At 37.0% G+C, this 23,318-nt stretch overlaps 1 pseudogene; it reads left to right on the top strand.

Annotated features, from left to right (window-relative positions):
- The first annotated feature begins 6,566 nt into the window (after positions 1 to 6,566).
- Positions 6,567 to 8,251, top strand: LOC112415901 (ankyrin repeat domain-containing protein 6 pseudogene; annotated as a pseudogene).
- The last annotated feature ends 15,067 nt before the right edge of the window (positions 8,252 to 23,318 follow it).

Below are 23,318 nucleotides of genomic sequence, written 5' to 3'. Positions count from 1 at the left end.
ATGGCCCCTGGACCAAAAAAAAAAAAAAAAAAAAAAAAGTCAGCCAAGTCCCAACAGACTCCCTAATCCACTCATAGATCATTTATATGTGCTCTTCTCTCTGCTAGGAAGATCCCCCTGTCATATTTTGCCCAGCTTATTTCTACTCTTCATATATGGCTCATTTTAATATTTATTTTCTCAGGGATACCATTTCTTTAACTATATGTTACCCCTATTCATGTTCAATAAGTATCATACATTAAAATATTGCTCTTAAGACACATGGTACCCCAAGGGTCATCATTCTTGAAAAAGTAGAGTATACTAGTAAACACTACTTAATACATTTTCAAGGGTTAATTTTACTTTGTATCTTTTCTACCCTCAAACGCTCTCAAAAAAGACATGAAGAGGTAAATATTCAAGTTTGTAAAATATAATCTCAAGAAAAACATAGTACTATACTGACTGCTTATTATGTGCCAGACAATTGACACATACAGCTAAATATTATATATATTTTACATAATTATATAATATATAAATGTGTTATATGTAATGCCAAAATTATAGAGGGCTCAGTTCCCAGGTACTAATCTAGGAGTTTCACATATATTAATTAATTCAATCATTATGACAACTCTATGAGGTAGGTGCTATTATTATCATGCCTAGTTTATAAAAATTGAGAAAAAAAGAAATTAAGTAAATTGTTCAGGTCACACAGCTGAAAAGTGGTGAAGCCAATATTTAAATCCAGCAGTGTGGTTTGAAGTCTACACTTTTAATTATGCACTTACATCTGTGCTTATAAGTTCCATATTAATTAATATTCACAATAATCTGAAATAGTAAATAATTACATTGAAATCATTATCTAAATGAGGAATCTCAGAATTCATTTCCAAAATTTTCAAAGGGAACATAAACTTCTGAGGCAAGTATTTAGAGTTGTCTAACTTTATATTTTATATGCCAATAATTATTAGATAAATGAGAGGAACTCCATGTTATATTATGTATTATATCATGTAAAATATGGTAATAAAAGCACAGAAATTTTATTGATTTCTAGATATTTTCAAAATATAACATTCAATCATTGTTTCTACTAATATAAGCATTTTTCTGTTTGACCACCAGGATCCAAACTGATATTTTCAAAGACTTCTCCATTATGGAAAAATGATCTTAAAAAGAATGTCAGGTGATCTTAAAAAGAATGTCAATTAAAAAGGAAAATAGATGAAATTTCAAATCCTATTTTTAGTAACTTTTATTAATTTATGTTTACTCTCACAATTATTATAGGGTTACAAAGGAAATATTTAAGGGGTATCTAATTCAGTGATTGAATATTAGATTCCCTAGATGTGGTCTAAATATTAAAGATGCTAAAAGATTATGAAGTGTAAAAGTTTTAAGTGTGCTGAGCACAAAGCTGACTTCCTTCAATCACTCAGAGAAAGCTGTCTAAATCCAAACTCTTTTGCTCATGTCTGTTCTGAAGTATGGAAATTTGAGCAAAAAATAATAGCATTAAGAATTACATTAAAATTTAATAAAGTGTTAGGCCTTTTCAGCAAGGATTTGCTTTGAAGTAAAGCTATTTAAGGTCTAACATATTGCCACAAAATCATTATTAAACCATTCTTTGAAGTTCCAGATGCTTGTAATTCCAGAAACTATACTTTGACATGATATAGAACAACTTAAGTCATCTTAAGAATTTACTGTAAAGTCTAAACTCTCAAAGAGTTCTCAAATTTAAGTATATTTTTCCACTCATAGACAAAAAAGTACAGCTTTTTCATCTATCTTTTATAGTCATTCTAGCTCTTAATGCAGAAAAGCACATGGGATATTAATGGCAGATAAGCAATAACAGCATAATCTTAGTTTACTAAGTAATGTGAGAAGATAAAACAACAGCTAAGAGAAAAACATATTCATGTTGAAAAGAAAAAGTAGTAAACAATTTTTATCTTAAAAAAGAAAGATGGAAGGGAATATGGCAGGAGAGTAAGACACGGAGATCACCTTATTTGTAATGAGGTGGATAGACCTAGAGTCTGTCATACAGAGTGTAGTAAGTCAGAAAGAGAAAGACAAATACCGTATGCTAACACATATATATGGAATTTCAGAAAAAAAAATGTCATGAAGAACCTAGGGTAAGACAGGAATAAAGACACAGACCTATTAGAGAATGGACTTGAGGATATGGGGAAGGGTAAGCTGTGACAAAGCGAGACAGGGGCATGGACATATATGCACTACCAAACGTAAGACAGATAGCTAGTGGGAGGCAGCCGCATAGCACAGGGAGATCAGCTGGGTGCTTTTTGACCGCCTGGAGGAGTGGGATAGGGAGGGTGGGAGGGAGGGAGACGCAAGAGGGAAGAGATATGGGAACCTATGTATATGTATAACTGATTCACTTTGTTATAAAGCAGAAACTAACACACCATTGTAAAGCAATTATACTCCAATAAAGATGTAAAAAAAAAAAAAAAAAAGAGCTTGTTAAAAAAATGGAATTCAATCCCACCAGTACTACTGAATCAGAATCTGCACTTTTACAATCTCCCCAGTGTACTTGTGTACCATGAATAGTTGAAAGGTTCATTTCTACCTTGACATGTCTTTTCTGTCTGAGAAATACACACATTTTATCCAGTTTGATATAAATAAAACACTCAAAAATGTAAAAAAGAAAGAAAGAAAGGGTTTTCTGTGGAATACACGAGTTATACCTATTTTTAGTATTCTTGATTAAATATTTGCATTCTCAACAATTTGTTTTATTCCTAAGTGTAATCTTTACATTTTTTCCACATGTTTTACTATGAAAATTTCCAAAGATACAGAAAAGTTAAAATAATCACTTAGTGTATATACCATATACCCTCCACCTCTTCTATAATGGTCAGATTCCGATATGTTTGCTTCATGCTCCACCTATCATTCTTCAAACTGTGATACATCCGTCATTCTTCAGTCATCATATTTTGATGTTTTTCATATACATGAAGTATGTATTTTGATGTATTCATGTATTTCCATATACTTTAGAATGCATACATAATATTGAGTGTAATGTTCTTGGGAGCAAAATTTATATGCAGTGATATACACAAAACTTAAGTGCATCTAAGTATAATTTCAAGGCACCTTGGTCTTTCTTGTTTCTGCTCTAAGTTTTGCATCCCTTTTCTACACCAGATGTCCCTGTTTCACTATAGTTCATATATTCTAAATGCCACAAATCGCAAAGAATCCTGTTGTGTCCCTAGCCCTTAGCCAATATGCTGCTTATTCTTATCAGGATACTAATATGTCATTTAGCTTTGTACTAGGCTGTTCTCTGTCACATTCTTACAGGAATATTGAACCAAAGCAGGCAGCCATCAGCATTTAGTAGTAACAGGAAAATAGATACAAACACAAAAATGCCAAAGCATAAGATAATTAATCCCTCAATGAAAGGTCATTTATAACTTGGGTATACAAAATTGACATTACTAAAATAAATAATCGGGACTTCATACATAGGATCTATTTTCCTGACAAAAGATAGCCTACCTGTACCTGATTTGTATTAAAATGTGCTATGAAAGGCAACATTGTTAGCCTAAAGGCATGGTACATTGCTAATGTGAAATTTTGCCTTAGGTTTACAAATGATAACACTTGACTGTCAACAGGCTACCCTATAAAATCAATTACCTCTGCTCTAAATAAAATTTTAGTGGCTTTATAAATAATTTAAACTAAGGGCTATATAAGTACCTGAATATTTCCATCGCCCTCAAGAATAGTTTTGTCATTGCAGTCTTATGTCTTCATTAAAGGCATTTTTTCATAGAGTTAAAAAATTGTTAAAACAGTGCATAAAATTTTAATATCTACAAAACATGTCACTTCTTTAATTCTCTAGACAGTCCTACATTCGACAATGTTAACGTAATTTAGGAGCCAAACCACCCCATCACAATTCTTTCTATGTGTTTAGGGGAGCCTGCGATAAATATGAAAAATATCGCTATCACACTATATGTAAACAATGTGTTCCAAGATATCAGAGTGACTCAAACTCTTAGTGAATACAAAACACCAATAGGTGAAACCGTAGTTTGCTTATGTGTATAATATGAGCTGAATAATAATGTAAGTATGATGATCCATCTCATACATTATCAATAGTTGAATGATGCCAAGAAGTTAGACAAGGGCCATTTACAAATAAAATACTAAACGTAACGGTTTATTAGTTAATTTCAAAAGGGAATATTCACAGGACTTAGAAGTTAAATATTTAGTATTTTATGAATTCTAATTCTTCATAACCATTTTTCTTCGCAATTTTTTACTTTTCACTTATTATAAAAACGATAGCAATTCCTAAACATGAATCAAATAGTCTTGACCATGAGACTGAGCTCCAGGCTTCGGTTTTCATGTTTGTGGTAGTCAGCCCAGAATTTTAAGTATGCAGTCTCTTTCACCATTGTAATCTATTGAGTGTAATAAAATCTAAAAGTCATTATTTTACTCCTGCTATGAAGCTCCCACATTTCAAAACTATTAAAATCAAACAATCTTCATCTTGTCAAATAATACCAAAATGTGTGGAGCAAAGTGGTGTCAAATAAGGCAATACAAAGAGAGGAGGGTAACAATTGTTCATATAGCCATAGTTTTATTCCAAATGGGGACAATAGTGTAGTAGTTTTATTCAAAAGTAAGTTACGATAATAAAACTTCCTTATCAGTTATTATCATTTTCCTTAAAATAATAAAATTGAATATTCACTAATAAATAATTGAAAAGAAATGTGTCCTTCCAGAAAATGTCCCAGCCAAACATTTAAAATTAACTATTATGTAAAGCTTTCTGCCTTTTAACTTTACTATGTTTATTCAGCAACGTTCTTCTAGGCAATGTGGCATTTCAGTTTTAGGGAACAGCAGGAAGAGTTGTAGGAGGTGAAGCCCTATATGTTAACAGAAACTATAAAATAGACCAGAAATAAAAATGCTGCTCATTCATCCATTCACACCTTTATCCTGAAAATGGTCTCTTGATTTAGTCTGTAAATGGATTTTGTAGTGAATGCCAAGGCAAACAAACTACCCTGCCTCAGAAGTTGATTTATTCATGAACCAAACCTAGAGACATGGTCTGGCCCAGTTCAGCCTGGGAAGGAGAGTGCACATCTGGATGGAAGTGGCCTTTGCCTAAAAGCCTGGCATTCAGACGGTGGTCTGACCTAAATATTATCCCTCCTCTGTCCTCTCTTTTCTGATAAAACTGCTTAGGATTTTAACTTCTCTTTTTCGAGCATTCATAGTTGATAAATAATTATGTTATAGTACTCTTGGGGATATTTGTGAGCCAAAAGGTAAAGTATAAGGGCTGTTTTGACTTGCACATACCATCACTGACTCCATTTTACAGCTTCATCTTAGACTTGCAGTCCTACCACTCTCCCCTTTCTGGGTGACTTACTCACAAAGAATGCCCCCAAACCAGATAAATTTCCAATCAACTTTTACACTTGCCTTCATCTGATATGAAAACAGAAAGAATGTCTTTTGCTGATGAAGATGGTTATTGGTCATGAGTTCCAATTTAGTTCCATTTAGTACCAGACATACTTCTCCCTGGTAGTCAGATTCTATTTTTAGCTTTAGCCTCTTCACAGTCCCCAGCACTCCTTTTGGCAGATGGGCATGCAGCCGCAAATGCCTCTGGATCCTTGTCTGCCTGATCCTGCCTGTATGTAAGTTACCCACAATAAACTTCATAATTGCCCTTTATGGAGTTGCCTGCTTCGTTTTTTGGTCTGCAAGTTACTTCTCAGTTCAAAGGATATTATTCAATATCTCATTATTCAATGCCTTTCAACATTAGTCAAATTCCTCTGAAGCCAACTGAATGGGTCTAAATTCTGGCTCTACCTTTTGCCCTCAGGTGACATTAAAGAACTTCTCTGTTTTCACATCTGCACTAACTCTTTGAGGCAGAAACTGCACATGAGCTTTGGTCTTTAGATATTAATATAGTTGACATGACCTCAGGTAATTTTATATTTTTCTTATCCTTCTTTCTGCTGAACTTGCAAGAGAATGTGTTTGTTTATAGGGCCCTTAGAGGATGATTTTCTTTAAAATAGGCCTCAAGTTTAGAAGAGGATCTATAGATTTTTAGACCCTAGATCCCTGAAACACCCCTGAGGTTTCAGGAATAAGCCAAAGAGGCCTGTATATGGATTTGCTGATTGATGAAGAAGTTGACAAGCATTTTTACTCATTTGAAATCACATGTTCATTTAGCACCTCATCCCCCAGAAGCTTATACTCTAATGAGAGCCAGAGACAAAGCAAATATTAGAAAATAATATGATCTTGGAGTCGCAGGCATCCTGATCGCAGAGGCCCCAAAGATGGCATAGTGATGAAGACACCTTCCAATGATCGGAGAATCTTTACCCGCGGGTACCTGCCTGGACCTGTGGCATCACCTTGGGCCAAAGGAACTTGTCTACCACTTCCCCGAAAACGTCTTTCTCTCCTAATTCATGAGCCAGCAGGATGTGGTCGCCAGGCTTTCAGAATGCCTGCTCATAGCTGCGTACAAAGGCCAGGCGGAGAATGTGTTTCAGCTCATTAACAAGGGCGCCAAGGTAGCCATTACCAAGCATGGCTGGACCCCCTGCATCTTGCTGCCAATAAGGGCCGTCTTTCTGTGGTCCAGATCTTGCTGAAGGCTGGCTGTGACCTCGATGTCCAGGACAATGCTGGAGACACAGCACTTTATATTGCTGCTGCCCTAAATCACAAGAAGGTGGTTAAAATCTTAGTGGAAGCCGGAGCAGATGGGACCATTGTCAATAATGCAGGCCGGACTCCACTGGAGACTGCCTGCTACCACAATAATCCAGAAGTTGCTCTCCTCCTCACTAGAGTGCCCCAGGGAAGTGTCTCAGCAGGAGACACCCATAGCAGTGAACAGGCTGTACCCAGAAAAGAAGAGTCCAGAGATTTCCTGTCCGCCTCCCCAGAGCCCAGAGCAAAGGACAACAGGCAGAAAAAGTCAAGGCCCAATGTGTCAGCGTTTTCTGACTCCACCCCACCAGCACACAAGCAGCCCTGACAGCAGAAGAACTCGCACACTCACAATGACCCTAAAAAGAGGCCCGGGCATCACTGTTTACCCCCATCCCCCATGAGTTCAGAGCATACCAGCTCTACACACTGTACCAGGGCAAGGGCAGCAAAGTGATGCAGGCACCAATAAACGGCTCTCGATGTGAACCCCTGATCAACAAGCTGGAGAATCAGTTGGAGGCAACTGTGGAGGAGATCAAAGCAGAGCTGGTGTTGGTTCAGGATAAGATGAACACGAAGCTGGGACACATGGAGAATAAGACCCAGCACCAAATGCGGGTTCTGGACCAGCTGATGGTCGAGCGACTCTCAGCAGAGAGGAAGGAGTGCCTGAATCGCCTATAGCAGCACTCGGACTCAGAGAAGCACGAGGGAGAGAAACGGCAGATGTCCTTGGTGGATGAATTAAAAACTTGGTGCATGTTAAAGATTCAGAATCTGGAGCTGAAGCTTTCTGGAAATTCTGGGGCCTCCGAGACTAAATCCACACCCTCCACTTGTGAGTCCTCCACAGGTGTGGAACAGTCAGTGGGGACTGCAGGTCCAGTAGCAGCCTCTGACAGCTCCCCACAGGTGGCCAGGCCCAAGGAAAAGGCCCTCAGCTCCACAGCCACCCACAGACCCCAGCAGGAGCTGTCTTCCTCGGATTGTACAGGCTCCTGACTGAGGAATGTCAAGGTCCAGACAGCTTCGTTACCCTTGAAAGAGGCAGCCAAATGCAACCCACAGGCTGGGCCCTGTGTTGACAGAGGCACCCAAACCAAGAAGTCTGGGAAAAGTGGGCAGACGAGGCACCTAGGCCAGCACCCAGCACCACCTGCGGGCAGCCGCCACTAGCAGCAGGTGGCGAGCAGACTGCCCCTCACATTCGAGACACCTCCCAAGCTCTGGAGCTCACCCACTATTTCTTTGAGGCTGTTTCCACCCAGATGGAAAAGTGGTATGAAAGGATGATTGAAGAAGCACGAAGCCAAGCCAGTCAGAAAGCCCAGCAAGACAAGGCCACGCTGGAGGAACACATTAAAAGTTTAGAGGAGGAACTTGCTAAACTAAGGACTAAGGTACACAAGGAAAACTAGGGCCTGGGAAGTGGGACGAGAAAGAATTCCTGGGACTTCCCTGGTGGTCCAGTGGTTAAGACTCTGTGCTTCCAATGCAGGGGGCGGGGGTTCGATCCCTGGTCGGGGAACTAAGATCACACATGCCGTGTGGCCAGGGGTGGGAGGCAGTGGCGCCGGGGAAGGATTCCTGAGGATTTCCGGTCCTGCAACTGCAGAAGAGCAGTTGTCCAAGGTGCCGGTTGTTGTACACAGAGCAGAACTTGCCTTTAAAAAAAATCAGTAATTTCTAAAATGTGCCACACACATGCTTCCTATGCCCTGAAGTTATGAAGACTTCAACAATTAGACTGAAATTAGGGGAAACTTGCCTAGTTTCAGGTTTCATTACAGATTCGAAACCTCAGCCCAAGTTCATCTGAAGTTCAAAAGCTCAGATTAAGCGAGCCGTGCTAAGAAACTGAAGGATGTGTAAGCCTAAACTCTAATATTCAGGATATGAAATAATGTAAATGAAAAGCAAGAAAAATATGAATCCCTGTGAACTCAAATCAAGCAGTCATTCATATCAACATGCCTGCTGTGCCTGGACAGTGTCTTTCTGTAAGAGCTACAACAGACACGCTGAACCCCCTCCCTCAAGTTCACAGTTCCCAAAATGCTAACGTTTTAACCAGGGGAAAACTCACCAAACAAATTTTGAGGAGAAGGATTTTCATGATGGCACAAGATCCAGTATATCTTAAAATGTTTTGAAAAGTCAGAGTGTATTTAAATAATGGGTTAATTGACTAATAGCACTGGGAATGTTTGTTAATAATGAGCTCAAATGAGAAAGGTTCAAATCATTGGATCATTGTTTCTGTATCTTTCAGCCAAAAGAAATAGTACAATCATTTAATCATAGTGATTTTAAAGTGGATTAATGGAAAAAACATTCACGTAACAATTACCTGAAACTTCTATAACCTAATTCACAGCCAGTTATCTTAGAGTACCTTTCTGAATTTGAGCTTATTGGTCTACATTTTATAAAGAAATAAGACTGTTTCTTGAAAGTATTTCATTTTGAACTGAGTTCTGTTATTGAAGAACCTCAAAAGCTTTCCACTGCTTTGTAGCAACTATATCAAGGTAAATAATGCAATAAATTGACTTGGATTCCCCAGCTTCATGGAGCCCTGTGGATTTTACTCTGCTCTATGGAGTATACAGAGTTGCAAAAGTAACGGTATGTTGAAACTTTGGATTAAATTATCTTCCAAGCTTCTTGTTCCTTGTGGCATTATATTCATCTCCTCAAAATTCCATATATGCATAGAAACCTCGATTCTATTTCTATAAACACAGGAACCAAGTAAATGTTGTCTGTAATTTTGAATAAACTTTTGCTCATTAAGCCAAAGAGAAAATAAGACTTCTTGACATGGGAACACCCAGAAAAACAAAGTATGCATTTAGTCCCCTTGTGTTCTGCCCATCAAGCTCAGTTGTTTTTCGTTTGTTCTTTTAAATACTGACAATCTATGGATCTAGGCGTTCCTAATAAATGTAGATGTATGTCAATCAAAAAAAGAAAAAAAAAAGGAAAAGAAAACAATATGATCTTGCTACAATGGAAGTCTTAGCTGATATTGAAACATATCATAAAGGTCCCCAACTGAATCACGGGCAATCAGGGAGAAGGGAAGTGCTAGAGTGTGAACAGCTGTTACCTAAGTGGAGTGTGAAAAAAAAGGGTATAGTAGGCAGAGAAACGGCATATGCAAAGACAAATGATTTAGCATAGCTGGAAAATTAACTGCAAGATTGAAGATGAAGCTGGAGTGATAGTTATGGAGCAGAAAATTAGAAAGAATCAAGAATAACTCTATGGCCACATAGTGACCAAGGTGAGAAGCGATGAGGTTACTAAACATGAAGAGGGATGGCTACAGATACTCAGTTACAGAGATCAACATAAGAGAGGCTGTTAGCATGTGATCTGGCATGAAGGGGAGAATCTGGCATGGAAAGTCAAGACTACATATTTTGATATAAAAACAAGAGTTGCCTAAAGTTGCTTTGCTTTCAAAATCTTTATCATGAGCATCCACTCTGGAAAGCTGATAAAACAGGAACTAAGAACTAACTCAGAGACTTAAAAGCCAAAGAGCGTGAAACATCTAAATAGAGGGTTTGCCCAACAAAATGCCTCAGTGTGAATATTGACTACCAGAAAGAAAAAGAAATACTCAAGCTGTAGTATTGGATGTAGGTGGGGTAACGGTAGAAGATAAGTCAGAAGGATACTCATGTATCAGGTGTTTTTTGGCCAAGCTAATAAGTTGGACAATATCCTTAAAGCAGTCTGAAAGATTTCAGGTTTTAAACAAAGATTAAGTATGATGTCATTTGCCTTAAAAAAAAAGATCTTTTTGGAAGCAATGTGCAAGACTTACAGGAGGCATCAAGGCCAGTTTTATGTTTATGTCATGATCCTGGTGAGAATGATCAGAGACTGAGCTAAACCACACAGCACTGATGCATTTCTAGGAATAGTAAAAGGAACTGATTATGTTATAGTAGGACCCTTAGTCTTTTTGAGGTCAATGTGCCTCTCTGCCCCAAACTCCACATATGATCACTGTCACTGATATTCAAGTGTGCACATTTGATTTGTAATTTCTATTGTCAAAGGAATGTAAAAATTTGACTGACCTTTGAGTCAAAAGGAAAGATGATCACAGTAGAGGAGAGCATGATTTCAGTGTCCTTGAATACTGGACTGTATTCATGACCAGAATCTTCTAATGCTCACACATTAATGATTTCAGATGTGACTTCTTCGAGGTCCAGGTGAATAAGAATGGGGGTGAGAGCCCCACTGTGTGTGCAGTTCCAGCCCACTTCTGACCCCTGAAGACTGATGCCAACCCTGTTGATCTGCTGTACTTTTTAATAGTCATAGATGAAGGGTCTACAATAGGTTTAACTAGCAGTAAATATCAACAAGTGGAACTGAAAGAAGAGTTAGAAGAAGACCAATTCCTCCTGACAACTGCAGCACACAGATTATCTATTAAAGTTATAATATTCCTTATCAAAGGAATAAATACATAAAGATCTAAAATCAACACAAGTATTAATTATAATACAAAAGTAGTTCCTTCCTTTTCCCTTCTGCCTTCCAATTGTGCTTTCAAGAGGATATCACCATTCATTTCTTCAGGTGTTTCATTAAGCATTAATTCTGTGTTTCTAAATAATATGCTTACATTGTTATTTCATGATTTATCAGTTTTAGAAATATATTTACTTCCTTTTAGAGGATTAAAATTTGCTTCTTTAATTTCCCACTGCCTCCCCATACTTCTGGTTAATTTATTTATTTTGATGAATAAATCACCAAGTTAACTTTTTTCACATTAAAAAAAATATTGTTCACTGCAGAGCCAAGCAATTTACAACAATTACATTTTCTTACATGTGCTCCTTTTTACTTTCTTTAAAAAAAAATCAGCTTGTTTTTCTTAGAAAAGTTGCTATCAGCAAAGCCATAAATGTGTAAGTTCTCTATTGCCCCTTCCCCTTTATATTTCCTTTGTATTCCATTGCCCTTTCCCTTTTATATTTCCTTTCACGAAAAAGCAATAATGGTCACTGGCTAGAAGCATAAATCATGCCTGATATTAAAAAACACTATATTTAAGTATGCTGACTCCCAAATGGAAACAAAACTGAGTTTTCAATAGGCCATTGATATGGTCTTCACAATGTGAGCTGCTTACAGTCTTGGGGTTGATGGCAATACCTTCAAATTTCATGGGCATGTGCTCATTGCAGCACTTTTGTTTGCTGTGAGATAATTTCCTTCATCAGAATCAATGATGGTGAGTAAAGTATGCCAAAATTTATAGATAGTGGTGAGAGGACAGAAGTAGAATTTTAACTGGAATAAATGTTAATTTCAGTAAGAAAATATCACTGTCCTCTCTACGATGGAAAGTAACTAATTTTTTAACCTACCAACAATGTGGTTGGCTATTCCCCAGGGTCAGGAATCAAACTGACGTTTCAGCATCAGTGTCTGCTCCCGGAAGGTTAAGCAATCCACAGTGGCAAAAGCCAGATCATCCTTGTAGTGGAATTCCATGTGTTGGGTTCATACAGAGCTTGTATTTTTGCTGCTATGTCCACATTGAGCAAACACTAGGTAGATGAGAAATGGGGTTTATTAACATTCACAAAATATGTCATCTTGTCTATATGATTATTCAGAGCCTCCACTTATGTGGATGTCCTTTGTTAAATAGTCATCTGAAACAGATATTTGCATATTTCAGCCCATCCTAGAATATCTATCTACAAACCTCCAGATATCCTTGGAATCACTGTTCCAGGCCTATTGTTTCCACATTTCTACTCATCAACCTAAAACTTTAGCAACATTAGTCTAAATTAGTTTAGATAAGACATTAGTCCACTAGTCAGTTTAGATGAGAAGGAGATATCCAAGCAGCTCCCTGATCTCAGGAGGAAGATGTGAGACATTTGAAGCTGCAGGACTCTCCATGCACATAAGCATGCCAGGTGGGATTAGCCAAAGCCCATCCTGGACCAGCTGAACCCTGACAATGCATGAGAAATGAATGTTCATTGCTTAACATCACTGAAGCTTCATAGTCATAAATTATCCATCAATTTTGTATTATCAATAGCTAACAGATACAAGGATTTCTGTCAATACCAAAACAATCCGGTACCAACTGAGCTGTTCAGTAGTCTCCCCAGTAAGATTTTCATTATCATTATTCTTCAGGGACACTCCTATTTAGGGCTGTCCTAAATTTGCATCAGCAAATTTCTGATTAGAGCCAGCATGTTGTTTAGAACGAAAAGGAAATTATTTTATCCATAGTCACAAAGAACTTCCTATGAGATCATGCTGTGGATTCAGGAAGAAGAAGCAATGAAACAGGAGTTGGTGTCTTAGGCATGTGTACTATCTGCACCCTAATTTTTACTGGTAGACCCCTGTGTCATTTGGGGTCCTCAATAACTAAGTTTAATTTATTGTCAGTGTCTAGTAATCCTTAAAATGATTGGATGTTTTCTTGTGCAGAGATATTCTCGATAGTGGCTTTATTGCCCCTTGGGGAAGGACAGGAGGAGTAATTACATCACACACTCATGTCAATATTATAGCATCCTTTCTCAAGGAGCCCAGGCTGTCATTCAGAGGTACTTGAACAGTCTTAGGTCTGAAATCTAGATAAAAAGACTAGTGGCTTGCCATTGTGACAACATAAGTCTGATTTTTGACCACTAGACCTAGCAGTGTTCCTGTTATAGATCAAGTAATATTTTAATTTTCTACTATGTATTTTATTCCTACGTACATATTAATCAGACCATGCTGTTAGACTATGAGGATAGAAAGTGTATGGATGCTTTGGGCTGTACGTCAAAGAATGAGAAATAGCCATGGATGCTGAGAATGTGCACTGCCATGCAATGATGTACCATGATATATCGCCCACTCTCTGTGGTTCTGTGTGTGGATTTAAACATACACAAACACAAATATATCCAAACACAGAAATATGTTTTATGGATTAACAAAGCTCTTAATAACATTTTTATCCTACCTCAATTTCTGTGCCCTTTCACCTTTGTAATCTGTCATTAAATGGTTGTAATGGTCCTGAAAATGGTTATGATTTATCAGTAAGTTGGAATCTTGGAAATATAACCCATTTATCAAATTTCATCATATCATTTTGGCTGGAATGTAATTATTTCATATAAGTTATACTTGTGTACTCTTAAAGCACATTTCTGTTTACTTCAGCTAGGAGTAAAGTTTTTCAATGATACTTTATTCAATCAGAGTTTTACAAAAATTTTTAAAAAGACACTGTAGTACTGGAAATGTTTTTTAATTGTAAATATGTTTTTTAGTTACTTTGTTTTGGTAAACAATTTCTCCTTCCTTCCTCCCTCCCTCTCTCTCTCTCCCTTTCTTTCTTCCTCCCTCCCTTTCTTTCTCTCTTTTGCTTTCTTTCTTTCTTCCTTTCTTCTTTCTTTTTCTTTCTTCTCATCTTCCTTTTTAAATCCTTGACACTTTTGGCCAAGAAGCGTTTCCTCAATAAAATAAATATTACTAATTTTTATCCTATACCTCATTGAACACTGTATGGAAAGACAAAGTCACTGATAAAGAATCTAGAACTATTTGTAATGCCACTTGATCCTTCCTACAGAGACTTAAAGAAACTATTATGCTGTTGGGGAGGCAAATAATGAAATGAGGTGTTGACCCTGTGAGTTAATAACATGGCTCCCAACTCGGGTGAAGAACTACAAGTTACACTCAGGCTTCAGACCAACTTAAAACATCAAGGAAGAAGGAAGATCAAGGTGATCAAGCCTTGGATTAAAGATGATTCCATAGAAATTTCTCACATCATGCCTAAATATCAAGCTACTTAATTTAATGTTGATCATCTGCTGTGAGTTGCCATAAGAAATTGTATTAAAGATGGAGAAGGCTTAGACTGAGTCTGATATACTTAAAGAGAAGATGACCAGAGTGAGAAAAGTTTAGAAGTTAAGACAAATTGAGTGATCGTTAATTGAAACTAATAGAAATCAAAACCCAAGACATTGAAAAGCAAAAGCAAGGTGTGGAGAATTTTTCTCTAGAAAAGTGTTCTCTTAAGCTATGGTGGTAGTGTTTTTCCAGAGTAATTAGCAGGAAGATCCCAGAGCAGCATATTATGCATGGTGTAGCCAATTAGTAGATTTGCTTTAATTAATTATTTACAGATTTCTATAAAGTGAAAAACAAAATTCTTGAAAAGGTAAAGACTATGGCCAAGAAAAGTAGTCATGTATCTCCCAAAGTTTTCCTTTTTGCATAGAAAAGAGTGTAAAGAATTATAAAGAGTGAAGGATTCTCTAAGTCAAGTCTTAAACCCAAAACAAAATAAAAAAGGCATGCTACTTATGTTAGAACAAAACTCGTGTGTGTGTGTGTGTGTGTGTGTGTGTGTATACACTTCTCATGACAATTTTTGTCCCCTAGTAGTCTTAAAACCCAAAGAACCAATAATCAATGATTTAAAATATAAACACTAGCATTGAGGACAGTGAAGTTCATATGGAAAATAAATTTAAAGAGCTCATGTACAGTTTGCATGTAAAATATAATTCTCCTTAAAATTATAAAGATCAATGAGTTAAATTTAAAAATATTGGCTGGAGTTATAATTTCAGGTTGCTTGAAAGAAAGAGGTGAATCTAGGGCTTCCCTGGTCCCAAAAAAAAAAAAAAAAAAAAAAAGAGGTGGATCTAAAATTTATGTTTTGAATTCATAGAATAAAACACACAAAAAAAGTTTGATTTATGTAAAGTTTTCATTGATTATTAATTATTTAATGAAAGAAAATAAAATATTGTAGTGAAGCTAAGCATAAAAAAATGCAGGTAATTTTCAACATTGAGAATAAACAAAGAGACGGTTACTACTTGGTCTAAAATAAATACTGGAAGAAGTCACCACCATCAAGCAAAACTGGGATGAAATCTGTATTCAGAGTCCAACCTGATTAAGTCAGGAGCCAGATGGTTTACCCAGGGAAAAAAGACAGTATTATAAAAACTAGGCCATCAGGGTCTTTGGTTGTTTTATTGAGCTACAAAGAGATGAAGTGAGGGAGAAGTGTTTTTCTCTGTAAGCCTTGGCCTCTGGAATCTCATTTGTTGTTTAGTAAGATGGCTTAACACAGTTACATGCTGTGTTGCTAGTAAATTCAGCAAATGAAGACCTCTGTCTCAGTGAGAGCTTTGCCACCACTCTTTTAAAACACAGATGTCCCAGAGCTAACAAGGGACTGTGGAAATATAATAAATAGAGAGGGACAGATTATATTATAATGAAGGCCAGATTATCCTTGGCTCTTCAGTTTTCTACCAGAAAGTTTTTATACAATCACATTATTCTTACAGTTGGTCCCTAATGGATGAAAAACGATGCCTCAAGGACTGTTTAATTTTTAACAAGACAGGTGAAAGAAAGCCCCATTTGGCTGAAAAATATAGGTATCCACTAATAGTGATCCCATCTATTTGATTTTGGTGTTCTTGGCTTTCCCCTGGGCCATTATTAGGACCATTACAGGGATGAACACATATTAAAAGAGGTCTACTTTGTAGACACAACTGAGAGGCTGTAAGAATTTTCTGTGAAGAAACACTGCCTAATAATTTTTCCCTGCCCAGTTTACAACCGGAAATCGAACCCAGCTTGGGAAAAGATCATGAAAATGGAAACACTCTAGAGGCAGCCCAAATCGTAGAAAGCCAAGGTCTCAGTTGATAACAAGAGATATTCAGGATGCTGTTCTAAATGCTCCTATTGACAGAGAATGCATCAAACTGACTTTGCCTTATAATTAGCCTGACTCATCTAAAGCCAGACAGGTTTATTAGCTCACTGCAGTTTTTAGCCCCTGAGACTCATAAAAGTATATCTCAGGGAAACATTAAATGCCCTCTACCTCTGAGTCAACCCTGATTTACAAAAATAACCAGGTATTTTAAAAAAATTATTCATTTGTATATTAGTTCATTACTATTTTGAGATGTCATCAGATCAGACCGGTAGAGTTCCACTAAGTTTGAAATGCCATGCTATCACCTTACATGTGCATTGCCCTTTGTAAAATTTTGATTGTCTTTATGTCTGGCGTTTTCATAAATTTAAGGTTAGACTACCTACATATTTCACTAGTAGCAGATACAGAAAAATCAGAACTTGGGATGTGGAAAGTCTAGAAACAATGCCAGTGAAACAAAGCATAGGCCAAAATGAGGCCCAGAGTCTAAGGGACACTGGCCCTTGGCAACAATATGTAGAAGTTGATAAAAAGGTATTGTGAGCTAAATTAAAAAGCAGACTTTGAAATGGGATGAGATGTTCTGTAGAAATAAAATTCTACAAAGCTTGGCAGGAATGATACTCAGAATATGATGGGACCACACACACACACACACACACACACACACACACACACACACACACAGAAAGGCATAAAGGTAAGTACATGAGGAAATGGATGTATGAATTAACTTGATTTTGGTAATCATTTATATATATATGTATACATATGTGTAAATACATATACATTTGACTCTTGAACAACTCAGGGGTTGGGGCACTGACCCTCTGCACAGTTGAAAATCTATGTGTAACTTTACAGTCAGCCCTCTGCACCTACATATTCCCATCCTCAGATTCAGCCAACAGCGGTTGTGTAGTGCGGTAGTATGTATTTATTTTTAAAAATCATCCTATAAGTGGACCCATGCAGTTTAAACCTGGGTTGTTTAACAGTCAACTGTATGTCAAACCATTTTTTGTGTATCTTAAATATATACAATTTTTATTTGTCAATTATACCTCAATAAACCTGGAGAAAAAAAACAAAATATGATGGGATCAAACCATCAGAATAGGGACTATCAGAATAGGCACTGTGTGTAGTGCTGAAGCAGAGTCCTGGGGGAAAGGGCAAGGTGGTAGTGGGTGCTCATAGCTCTCAAGGAAGTGCCTACATTCTGGAAAGAGATTTTTCCAATATTTAAAAAACTGTTAAAGGTATACCATATATACCAGTTAAATGGCAGCTATGTCTGCACCATCCCCACTGCATGTGAAAGAAAGAGAGGTATAAAGGATTTAGGGACTAGTCACTATGTACCCAGAAAATGCCTGCCCTGCTCTCCAGGCTGCCCCCATGGGACTGATGGAAATGTCTTCATGCCTTTAGTCTTTTGAAATATAGATTGTGGTCCTGTCATGTTCTTCTATCCACATAATGATTTCTTGGCCCTAGGTGTTCACTGTCTTTTCCACTCATCCAAGGCCTCAGAAACTTTCTTTGTTCTTCTTGGTCAGAGTATCCTTTACTTTCCACGGCCTGGTTCCCCAGGTTGCCAACCTCTGATCTTTTCATGATGATGCTTCTTTATTTTTATATAAATCTATTTATTTATTTATTTTTGGGGTGCATTGGGTCTTCGTTGCTGCGCACGGGCTTTCTCTAGTTGCAGTGAGTGGGGGGTCACTACTCGTTGTGGTGCACGGGCTTCTCATTGTGGTGGCTTCTCTTGTTGTGGAGCACAGGCTCTAGGCACACGGGCTTCAGTAGCTGTGGCATGCATGCTCAGCAGTTGTGGCTTATGGGATCAGTCGCTCTGTGGCATGTGGGATCTTCCCAGACCAGGGCTCGAACCCTCATCCCCTGCACTGGCAGGTGGATTCTTAGCCACTACACCACTAGGGAAGTCCCAGATGATGCTTATTCTGGCCACCACTCTGGCTATTCCCACACTGAGACTTTCATCTATATCCTATACCCTATCTCCTCTTGCTGCTCCCTTTCCAAAAAAACAAACAGTTTATAAATATCATGAGTCTACCAACACACTTTTCCTTTTAGAGAGAAAAAGAAACAGCAATTCTTAGCATTTGGGACACTTCATTAGGGTTTCCTTTCTTCTTGGCAGCTCTTAGTACTGACATTTACTCATAAATTTGTTCTATTCTCTTGTACTTTTGACTTTTTTTTGTTCTTCTGTGTTTGAAATCAGTGGAGACCATTGATGGTCTAGGAAATCCAGATACTGAGTTCACTCCTGACCCTGTCACTTACTACCCATGTGACCTGGACAAGTAACTTCCGTTCTTTGAGGATAGTGCTTTCCTCACCTATAGTGAATTTGCAAATGTCCACTATAGAAAGGCATATATTGACAGTAAATCAGTAAATGGTAGTTATTCATACTGTAAAAAAAGGAGAGAAAGAGAAAAATGTACTCAACACTTCAGGTCCTTCTTGGTCACCTCCAAGAGACTGGGTGAAGAAAGAGAAAATAAAGATGTTCAAGGTTTTCCAGAGCCCTCTAGTTCCTGCCTCACCACACTTTCCGCACTTCACTACTTACTCTAATGGGAGAATTAGGCCCTGTATTCAAAGTGAGGTTCAGGTATAGCCTCTTGGTGCCACAAGCAAAACCATTTTTTATAACTAATGTTAACCTGCTTATTAAAATATTTAAAACTAATGTAAAGATGTATGGAATAAATCAGAACATCAGGAGTAGTGAGAATATATGAGACAAGCTTAAAATGGAGAACATTTTATAATGTAGCTGACCTGTATTCTTCAAAATATCAGGAATAGTTGATCTCAAGAGAATTTCTCTCTCTCTCTATCCCTCTCCCCACCCTACCCCTCTCTTCATAAACACACACACACACACACACACACACACGCACGCACATCTGAGGAATAATACATTGATCTTACATATTAGGAGTAGTAGCTGACTTTTGAAACAATGCAACCTAAATAATAATTTGAGCCATTAAACTCAAACTTGTTTGTTTAAATTAAGAATATAGTAAGTGATATAATTAGGTGATGGAAAGGGGTTACATACAAGCCTATATAATCTAAATATAAGCATCAGGAAGATGAACTAATTAATATATTTGAGCCAAGGATCTAGAAAACTTTCAAAATGATTGCTTACCTCCTGAAAATTGGAAAGTGAACTAGTAAAGAAGCAAATGGCTTGTTATGTGGCCTTTTCTCTACCCTTAGAGAAGACTAAGAACTTAATACTTCATTAAATATCTCTTCTAACATTAACTCAAGACAATTTCTAGGAAAATATTCATACTAATTTCAAGGTACATGAAAGTCCTACTAAGCACTATGCAGTAGACTAAACTCCTGCATTTATTGTTGAAATTTTTAAACAGCAATTTGTGACCAATATTGATGAGCTGCAGAAGCACAAAAAAATGGGCATGATCATGTACACTTTTGGTGGCTGTACAGGTATCTGCATATCAGTGGAAAGAGACCCTGAGCTGGCTCTCCCATGCTGAGGTTGTACATACATACTCAGCTCTCCTTGTATGACTGTGAATGTCTGAGTGCCAAAGGACTGAGGCATCCAAGGATATACCTGGGAGTCACCCCCACTTCACACCTCTGAGACATTCAGACTTATAGCTCTCTTATTCCTCCATACTGAAACGGTCACCCAATCAGTCATCTTCCAGATGATAGACCAATCTATCCACCTGTTTCCCTTTAGTTATCTCTCTACAAGTAATCCTATCAAAACTTTGCACTACTAACATACTTTAATTGTTTTTCCCTTAGGCACTTATTTTTTTCTCCACTTTAAAAAGGAATATTCATTTTAACAAACCTCTTCTAGCACAATGAGCCTAAAGAGATTTATAATTTAATGAAAAGCTTAATTCAAGAACCTCACCATTTCAGTGAAGCACCAAGACCGACATACTAAAATCATTAACGTTGGGTGTTAAATTTTTTAATTAACTTTAAACAAAGTCTACTTGGATGTACCTTACAGTATATTAAATTTAAAAAATGAGATATAACTAACCTGCCAAATGTATTTCTTTGAATTGTGGGCATAGCTCCTCTATTTGTTTTACAATTAAAAAAAAAAACTATATTAACAGTGTGCAATGCAATGTGGTTTAAAAAAATACAATTGAAATTGCTTTAGCAAAATACACTTACTACCTTAAGAAAGCTTAAGTGTTTGTGTTGAAAGATACTGAAGCTTAACATTCCAAAAACAAATTCTGATTTCTGCATGTAATGAGTTTTACTAATAATCATAATTATATAAGCCAGCTTTTTCCTGAGTACATTTTAATATTCAAGGCACCAATCTGTATACTCTAGATGAATTTTTTCATTCAGTTTTTGCAAAAACCCTTTGAAGTAGGTGCTATTATTGTTATGTTGCTTTAGCCATGAGGAAATGACAGACTAGTTCATTTACTCAAGTTCATAATTCTAGGAAATGGTGTGGTTAGATTTGAAAATCAGGCATGCTGAACACATTATGTTTTCTAAATTGTTCAAATGTATCTGTCTCTTTCTTAAAATTGTTTTAATTGAGCTCATAACCAAGATTAATTCCATTGCTCAAACACAGTTTACTTGAAATATTAGTATCTTCCTTTCGCTCCACTCATTCCTTCAGATATGTAGCTTTCACTGGAAAAAAAAATATATATATATTAGTCCTTAGTTACCTATGCAATTGCTTTTGAAAGCCACTGGTATATTCCTGTAAAATATTCACTGGTCCTCTCATCTCCAAACTGCCCTAATCTAACCTGTGAACTGCTGCAGGACAAACCTGATTACATTAACTGGCTTAGTTATAGGAGGCCCTTCCTGACATCTTAGGAAGTCTATTCAGCTACCATTGGAGGTCTGTCCCTGATATCACAAATTTAGACTTATCCTGTGCTGGCTGGAAGCAAAAGCCTTTACTAGGTCAAACCAATCCATGTCCTGCTCTCAAACCACCTTTATTTTGCTAGTGCATTTCTGCTTCCTATAATGATTTCCTCATTTCTCACTGTTTATTGAAATAATCCCATTTTCTCAGATCTCATATGTTCTATTGGGTCTTCACAATCCACCCAGATTAACCTCTTATCTTTTTCACCAATCCAATACTACTCATATTTTTGATAACTTTTATTTGTCCTGAAGAAATATGTAAATACATTGTCCTTGATTAACATTTGATAATTTGTTTTTCTGTTCCAGATAAAGAACCACATGTTAACTATTTTAGAGATCCCTTACTGATTTAATCCAAATGCTTATAATAATGTGACCTCTTTATGAATGTTTGTTGTTCAAATATGAAAGAAAATATTTGTTTTATCTTGAAGACTATTATTGTTTTCAACTCTGCCCTTCCTTCATCTTGTAGATAACCACTTTCTTAAGCACTTTTGAAGAAATTTGTTCCAGGTGCAATAGGTCAACTGGTATCTATAAGCACGGACCAAGTTCGTAAAATAATCGGTTGGGACTTCCCTGGTGGTGCAGTGGTTAAGAATCCCCCTGCCAATGCAGGAGACATGGGTTTGAGCCTTGGTCTAGGAAGATCCCACATGCCGCGGAGCAACTAAGCCCGTGCACCACAACTACTGAATCCCGTGTGCCGAGAGCCTGTGCTCCTCAACAAAGAGTATCCCCCACTCGCCTCAACTAGAGAAAACCCGCACGCAGCAATGAAGACCTAACGCAGTCAAAAATAAATAAATGTATAAAAAAATAAAACCGAACAGAAACAATCAGTTGCAATCTGTGCTGCAACTTTATGCCTCATATGGTGGCTTCTGAGTGGAGAAGTGGCACTAAAGAGACAGTCAAGTTAGAATAAGGTTTTATATTCTACAGTATATTTGATAGCTTTTTGATTTTTCTGTTCACAAAATGACACAATTCTCTTTTTTTCCAATACCTTACCAAGTGTTATATTTCCATAAGTTTGTCCCATAATAGCATATCTATTTTGCCTGGATATAGCTCAATTCTCCTGAGAATAAGTCAATAGTAATAGAAAATTTTAGTGCTCAGTATTATTGATGATCAGAGAGAGAGCACTGAAGACAATGTTTCTTCAGTGAAAGTAATCAAAAAACCCGTTGATTTTTTTCCCACAACGATGAAATTTCCTTTCTTTGCATATTTCTGATTTCCTTGGCTACTGTCAAAACCAGAAACATTAGGCAGGTAATTGTCAGTGTCGCCAAACACTCAATCTTGTATTTTGAACTCTCATTTTTATCCCCTGCTTTATAAAGATAATGGAAGACATAATCAGAAAAGGTTTGTATACCTAAGAGAGATAGTCTTTAAAATCAGTCATTAGGCTTTCCTAAAATCATTTTTGCTCAATTAATCCTTTTATGTTTGTTCAAAACTGTTCAAAGTTAGTAACAGGAATTACCTATAGCATTACAACAAGATCACTTTCTGTTACAACTGAGTAATTTCAGAGACATTCAGGTACATTCTCTCATGTGTCTTATAATGTTTTTGGCAAGTAGACCATAAAAAAATTGGATGTCTTTTTTGGTCTAATAGTTACTTCTTTGCTACATTCCCCAGGAGTATTTTCCAGATTTTCTTTTTTTCCCTCCCTGGAGGAGACTTGGTTGTCTGGGCTAAGCTTCAGGTAAGAGTAAATATTCAT

This window comes from Neophocaena asiaeorientalis, unplaced genomic scaffold, assembly GCF_003031525.2.
Source record: "Neophocaena asiaeorientalis asiaeorientalis breed wild unplaced genomic scaffold, Neophocaena_asiaeorientalis_V1.1 scaffold209, whole genome shotgun sequence".
NCBI lineage: Eukaryota > Metazoa > Chordata > Mammalia > Artiodactyla > Phocoenidae > Neophocaena > Neophocaena asiaeorientalis.
The sequence above is the reverse complement of the archived record's forward strand: the minus strand, read 5'-3'. Positions and strand labels throughout refer to the sequence as shown.